Genomic DNA, 7,320 nt, shown 5'->3' on the forward strand with positions numbered 1-7,320 from the left:
TCTCTATATCCATCTTCTTAATATGTTCATGTGATTTGTTGATTCCGGATATTGATGTCCATAGTGCGACTATCTGAGTAGAGATCTGTCACTTATATATAAATTTTAGTATGTGAGTGCAAAATCGTGTACATCAATTGGAATTTCGCAGCAGGGTACTTCCACCTGTAGTCAATGAGAGTATGCCAACCAAGGAGATTCTTTAGTGCCTTTCAAGGTTCTGCATATATAACTAGGGTCTGGAGTAAAGGTTTTATGGATAAGACTCTCGTAAACCCTCCCGAGACTATAACTCGGCCACTATGGCCACCTAGGGGTTCAAAGGCTTGTTGCACAAGCTAAGTGCAATCGTGATGCCTGCGACAGTGGGTTAGGATTTTATTTTATTTTAGATTTGCTCGAGGATCAGAAAATGTTAGAGCATTGCTCGGTCGAACTCGCATGCGTTGCTATCTCAAGCATGTTTTTCAATGTTAGTGATCAAAACTATAAGTCTTGATTTTTAGTCTATTATAGCTAAGTCTCAGACTAGGATAGAAAGTGTAGTTGAGCTCAAGGACTTCATGGCGATTCATCATACAAGTAGAAGAACTACTCAAGGAACCGGTGGAACTTATCGACAAAAAGGTATGTGAAGACTTGAACTTATCTGTCACTCAAAAGTCTATCTACTCTATCTCCTACTTCTTGAGACAAAAATTCATATGCTATATATATAGACTTAGATTATACACATTTGGTATTTCGAGCCGAGTATACCTTGCCTATCTATATCTCGAAATATGTGTTGGTAATCTTTTTGATTCGACCAAGTTTATCTTTACCTAGTGACGGAAGTCATGATATGTTTCAATCATCTTGAAAATTGCTTTGACGAGAAATGGTGTAACAACTATATAACGTCCTCTAAGAATGTTTCGATGATTGGAATGAGAGTTTAGATTACACAACCAATGATGGACATAAGCATTGTTATGGAAACACATTTAAGTATAAGTCCCATTCCTTTCACCAAAGTTTGCGAACTTTGTTGATCAAGAGAAACCGGAAGAATGGCTTGTTTCCAAGTCCGCGAACTCAATCCGCGAACTGTCGAACTTCTCATCCCGAGAAATTCAGCTGGAGTTGACAAACTAGTTGCATGAGTACCAGTCCGTGAACCCAGTCCGCGAACCGGCGGAAGGTCTCTTGCCGAGATTTTCTGCTGGAGTTTGTAAACTATGCCGGTTTCTTAAGTCCGCGAACCTAGTGTGCGAACTTAAGAAGGTTATATATCTGAAGATGATTTATGAACTTAAACTTTAAAAAGACTAAGGAACGTAGTTTGCAAACCGTGGCTATAAAAGTTCATGAACCGATTCAAGTGAATCAAATCATCTTTGCTTCAATTGTGTCTTGTGTAGTTACATAAGATTTCCTTGCAATTGAACAACTCTCTAACTAGTTCATTTGAGTCATTTGAACTAGTTATGGTGAAGAAGAACATGGTTGATATGAAATGCTCATATGGCTAACCTTTTGGTTAACTATTGTTGAACCAACAATGTACACGTTTGGGTACGGTCAACAAACCTAGAAGCGTGCAGTTCATTTGTGTACAACAAGCTAAGTTTCGATCTAACGGTTGAGAAATATTAGCTTGAATCTAAATCATATTTTCATCTAACGGTGAATATTGATTGCTTTGTTACCAAGGCAAAACCCTGATTTGAAAGACTATATAAAGAAGACATCTAGTATTGTGCAAAACTAGTCCCCACACCTTACGTGTGATACTAGTTTGTTTACTAGAGTCGATTCTCCTTTAACCTTTGGTTTTCTTCTTCTAAAACCAGGTTAACGACTTAAAGACTTCATTGGGATTGTGAAGCCAGACCGATACTACTTTTATCGTAGTTGTGTGATCTGATCTTGCATCTTCTATCGTACGAGTACAATCAGATTGATTGGCTTAAGATTTGATATCTCCGATAGGAAAGATATAAAAAAGTAATCACAAACATCTTCGTCTCATTGTTTGTGATTTCACAACATCTTGTTTCGCTACCATACGATTAAGATTGTTGTGAGGTGATTGATTAATCTAGGTTTCATCTTCGGGAATATAAGACCGGATTATCAATTGGTTCATGTTCACCTTGATTATTATCAAAAGACGGAACAAAAACTTTAGGGTTTTTCTGTGGGAGACAGATTGATCCTTTGATAGACTTGTCTGTGTGAGACAGATTTGTTTATTGTCAAAGCCTGCGATTTTGGGTCGTAGCAACTCTTAGTTGTGGGCGAGATCAGCTAAGGGAATCAAGTGCGCAATATCCTGCTGGGATCAGAGGCGTAGGGAGTACAACTGTACCTTGGATCAGTGGGAGACTGATTGGGGTTCAACTACAGTCCAGTCCGAAGTTAGCTTGGAGTAGGCTAGTGTCTGTAGCGGCTTAATACAGTGTGTGTTCAATATGGACTAGGTCCCGGGGTTTTTCTTTATTTGCGGTTTCCTCGTTAAGAAAATATCTGGTGTCTGTGTTATTTCAATTTCCGCATTATATTGTTTTATTTTTCTAATTGGAATAAGACAGGTTGTGCGTTAGATCAATCAATTGGAGAATCCGACCTAACGGTTGTTGATTGATATTGATTGACACTTGGGTATTGGTCTTTGGTACCATCCAAGTTATTCCTTGTATTTGATTAGTACTCGCAGTTTCTGTTTGAGGAAATCAAATCAAGAGAGAGATATAAACTCGTTGATATACTTTCAATTGATTGAGTCTTGTTGATTCTCTTAAAAGTATATTTGAGTTTGTCCATACAGATTGCTAAGCGAAATATTGGGTGGTGTTGTTAGACCCCCGCTTTTTAAATTGGTATCAGAGCAGGCAAACACGTTTAAGACCTTACAAGTCTGTGTTTGTAGCGATCTGACTCTATGGACAGAGGTGTTATCTCTATTAACGTACCACCAGTCTTCGATGACTCTAATTACTTATGATGGAAAATTGCTATGCGAGCTTTTCTTCAAGCGCGTGATTTTCAATCATGGGTACGTGTTGTTAAGGGCTATGATCCTCCGGTAAATACAGAAGGCGATGTATCTCTACCTAAGGATGTTGGTAGTTACAGTCCTGAAGAATCTCTTGCTGCAATGCAAAAATATGACGGATTGAATGTTATTAGACAAGCCATTACCCCAGATATTCAGCATTATGTGTCTACCTGCACTAAGTCTAAAGATGCCTGGGATATCTTAGAGACTGTATTTGAAGACAATAGACACGTCTATAGGAAGCATGCCATCGATGGAGGAAATAACCTCAACACCCTCTCCAAAAATGCTTCTTCCGAAAAAGTAAAAATTCTTAATCAAATTTTTACTCAAACCATTGCCTTCAATGCCGTTTCCAACACAAGTGAAACCTCTAACCTGTCTTGGGCTGATGAATGTTGCTCAAATGGTGAATGGTTCGATAAAACATTATTAACAGAAAGGATCAATGAATTTGTAAAAATGAGCATTAGATGTGATAAACATCCACTGTCAGTTTTTACTGATAATGGTTCTAAGAGAGAAAATGTAAGGACCCTCAAGCTCGTCAACACTATTTGACTGGTCTAGTAATGACCAAGAGACGTTTTAGCCGCTGATGACTCGATTAGTTAACATAGATTTTAATTAATAGAAATTAATCTAACAATAATTTAGATACAAAATTAGTATCACTAGATAGATCTCTAAAGGTTACGTGAAATAGACTACTCGCACGTGTCATTCAGATACCGGACGAATGACATATTGTCAGTGTTGTTCGAGGGGCAAAATAGTCATTTTGTATTTTGATAATTTGATCGGCCTTATCCAAGTCGAGTAGATAAAATCGTACTTTTCTTTCTTCTTCTTCACTCTTCTTTTTCTTTCTCTTCTTCTGCTTCTTTCCCTGGTTCTCTTTCGGTCGAGATTTAAGAGTTGAAATAAGAAATTTTGGGATCAGTAGAGGTAGCGAATGATCAAGGAGAAGGCTGATACGATTTTTGTATTCAGAGTTATCGAAGAAGGTAAATCTGAGATTTAACTTAGGGTTTCAGTTCTGATTGTTTTCGTTTATGAAATTGTGTATGATTTGGTGAATTATTTCTTGGGTTTGTTGTCAATTAGGGTAAAAAGAATGTATTAGGTTTAATTTTGGGTTTCTTTGGAAACTTGAGTTACTGGCTAGGGTTTTGGTGAATTGAAGATGAAAATTAGGGTTCCTGAGTTGGGAGAATTCAAATGAAGAAGATGAAATGAGTAATAATGATTGGATTTGAATTATTGATATAGGGTTTTGTAAGGAGGATGTGAAAATTAGGTCTTTGAAGGAGATGCTGTGGTTGAGGATTGACAAAAGAATCAGGGAATGGTTATGGATGAAATTCAAGGGACGGATGAAGAACATGAAGAAGCTATCAAAGATCATTATGCATAGTGGTCGAAATTGAAGATGAAGATGGTATTGAAGTTGTTGATAAAAGGGTTTTGGTTTATGTGTTTATTGAATGAACTTGTGACTTTGAGGACTGATGGTGGTGAATTGAAGAACTGGATTTGGTTCTGTTGATGACAATTTTGGGGAAGTTATGAAGCTTTATTTGTTGTGATTGAGATGAAGAAGAATTAGACTCAGGTGAAGGAGGAGTGTGATGATACTGATATGGTTATGCTGGTGGAGATGAGTTTAGTTGATATTTTTGAACTAGTGGAGGTGCAGAGGTCTTGTTAGATGCAGCTGCGGATGTGTATGACATGAAGAATTGATGGTGGTTTTGTATGTGGTAGAGGTATTGAACTAAATTTAGCAGAAGTAAGATGTTAATGGTGGTGTTGCTGTTGAGATAGTGAAGATGGGTTATTAGAATTAGGTTAATCAGTGGATGTTGATTATGATGCAGATTGGTGGTAAATGGAGATGTTATGGAACGAGTTGGTTTTGGATATGTTGGCAGAGATGTCCGAGTCTGAATTGGGAATTACAGATAGAATACATGGCAGTGGGTATAGCAGGACTTGTAATTGATGTTTGATATCGATGAAGATGAGATGAGCTAGTGCTGGGGGTTTCAAAATGGGATTGATTTGTACAGGAATGAGGTACAGTCAGAGTTGAACTGAATTACATGGAGGTGTAACTGGAGATCGTTGGTGGTATTGAATTGGTGTTGGTGCCTGTGAGGATGTATTGTGATTGATGTTTAGCTAGTAATGGTGGTTAGTGAGTTTAAGACTTTAGAATGTATGTATGTGAATAATTGGAGTTTTTATGGTTGGTATTGTCAGGGTTGTGCAGCAGTAGTGGTTGGGGTGGTGATTTGAGTTGAAGATTTCAGTCTAGCTATAGGTGTTGTTGTTGTTGTAGTGAAAGTTGTAGTTGAGATTAAGTTCAAATATATTTGTAGATTAGATTTCAATTGAACTGGTAGTGTTTCAGTTTAGTGAGATGTATTGCTTGAGTTGAACTCAGATGTTTTGGGTTACCTTAGTCATCCCAGTCAGATGTCAGACTGAATTGTGTTAGCTGACTCAGTATCTGACTGAGTTGAAACTGTGATTACTCACCGAGTTTACTGTTTAGACCCGAGTTGACTCAGTTGACCGAGTTAACCATTTGACCAGACTTGACCGTGACTATTGTTGACTGTCCGTTGACCCTCGGACTGTTAGTGACCGTTAGTTGACTTAGATGGATTGGACCTTAGTTTAACGGGCCGATTTGTTGGGCTTGGACTTGGAGCCAATTTTCCCCATTGAACCTGAGTTGGATCCTTGTGGTCCGAATTAGCCTTTGGTTCCTTCTACAAAGTTGTAGATCTTCTTGAGACTTATCTAATGGACTATAGAACCAACCTGATTGGATTAGTAAACCTTAACTATATTGGAGATAAAGAATGAAAAGGTGTAAAGTCATAATAGAGTCTATAACCATTACCATTAGATATATTTATATAATAATATTTCATGAACCTTATATGAGCTTTTTGGATAAATTCCTTGAGTGCTTGTGTGATTAACAGTTGGTCTTTATTAACAACGGTCGATCCAAAGGGTGAAGCATTGGATTGTGGATTTCGAGGTAGGCGTGGTTTACCTTCAATATCAGGTGGGAACTTTGTAACCTTCTTGTAATCATTAAGCTTTCTTATATCTGCGAGCATGATGAGTCTTTACTATTCTTCGAGCATGGTTATGTGTACTTTGATGTATTATTCTTGTATCTTTAAGTATGATATATATGATGGATTTGTATGTATGATGTTTAAAACAAATGTGTTTGTGTGTGATATGCATTGTGAGATTTCCCTGCAAGGAGTGTCTGTGTTTCCCCACGGCTCTTAGATAAGTTAAGTAAGGCGGTAATTCATCCGTCGACAACATTAATTAGTAGGGCGGTAATTCATCCGTTTAAATATTGTTATAATTATTTCATTAGTAGGGCGGTAACTCATCCGTTTGAATATTACCTAGTAGGGCGGTAACTCATCCGTTTGAATATTACCTAGTAGGGCGGTAACTCATCCATTATAATATTATATATACTATTTTATTTGAGGGAAATCACTCGTGTGCATATTATACTTGTTCGTCTAACTTTCTGATCTTGATGGTAATATTATGAATCATGGTTTGTATGGGCACTCTGTGTGGACGATGTTATTATTATTGTTTAGGGTTGCTTTCGCGTCGTCTTCTCCAATGAGTTTGGAGAGGTTAGAGTGACACTTGCTTCATGATGCATAAATTGCTGATCGATTAGTTTTCTTCTTGTTTCTTCAATTCATAATCTTTTAGAACAGCGAAGCATGTTAGTGATTACTCGTTCCCACTTCAGTTTTCAGTTATCAGAAGAAATGATGCAGTGAAGATATCCATTTTCGTAGTTTAAAGCGCTACCGAACTAAGTTATGTTTATGTATCTTTTATATATATACTCTGTTTATTTATTGTAAAACAACACACAAATATATTTATATCACTTGAAAGTTCTTCATTTATTGATATCAGAGTGTTTGGGTTTAACAGTTTGGGTTTGGTTTTTAGTTCATTTTTATGTAATTATGATTCTTAGAATCGTTGATCTTGATTTGATGCTTCAATTAGGTTGTAAACCTATTAGCTAAGCAGGTTTAAGAGTCGGGGCGTCACAGAAAAATCCTCATGTGTCAACGTTCTGAATATGTCTGAAGGATGTGATGAACCCTCGGCTCATGCAACAGAAACATCCTCATACTCAGGTTCCGATCCAGAATTTGAGTCTGATACAAAGATTTTTGAATTCTTGAATAGAGAGATTC

At 37.2% G+C, this 7,320-nt stretch overlaps 1 long non-coding RNA gene across 1 annotated transcript; it reads left to right on the forward strand.

Annotated features, from left to right (window-relative positions):
* Window positions 1–3,903: 3,903 nt before the first annotated feature.
* LOC113299479 lies at window positions 3,904–6,977 on the forward strand. The gene is made up of 3 exons (XR_003334967.1): window positions 3,904–4,050; window positions 6,043–6,128; window positions 6,858–6,977. It is a non-coding gene; the product is annotated as an uncharacterized LOC113299479 (long non-coding RNA).
* The last annotated feature ends 343 nt before the right edge of the window (window positions 6,978–7,320 follow it).

This window comes from Papaver somniferum, chromosome 7 (genome assembly GCF_003573695.1).
Source record: "Papaver somniferum cultivar HN1 chromosome 7, ASM357369v1, whole genome shotgun sequence".
NCBI lineage: Eukaryota > Viridiplantae > Streptophyta > Magnoliopsida > Ranunculales > Papaveraceae > Papaver > Papaver somniferum.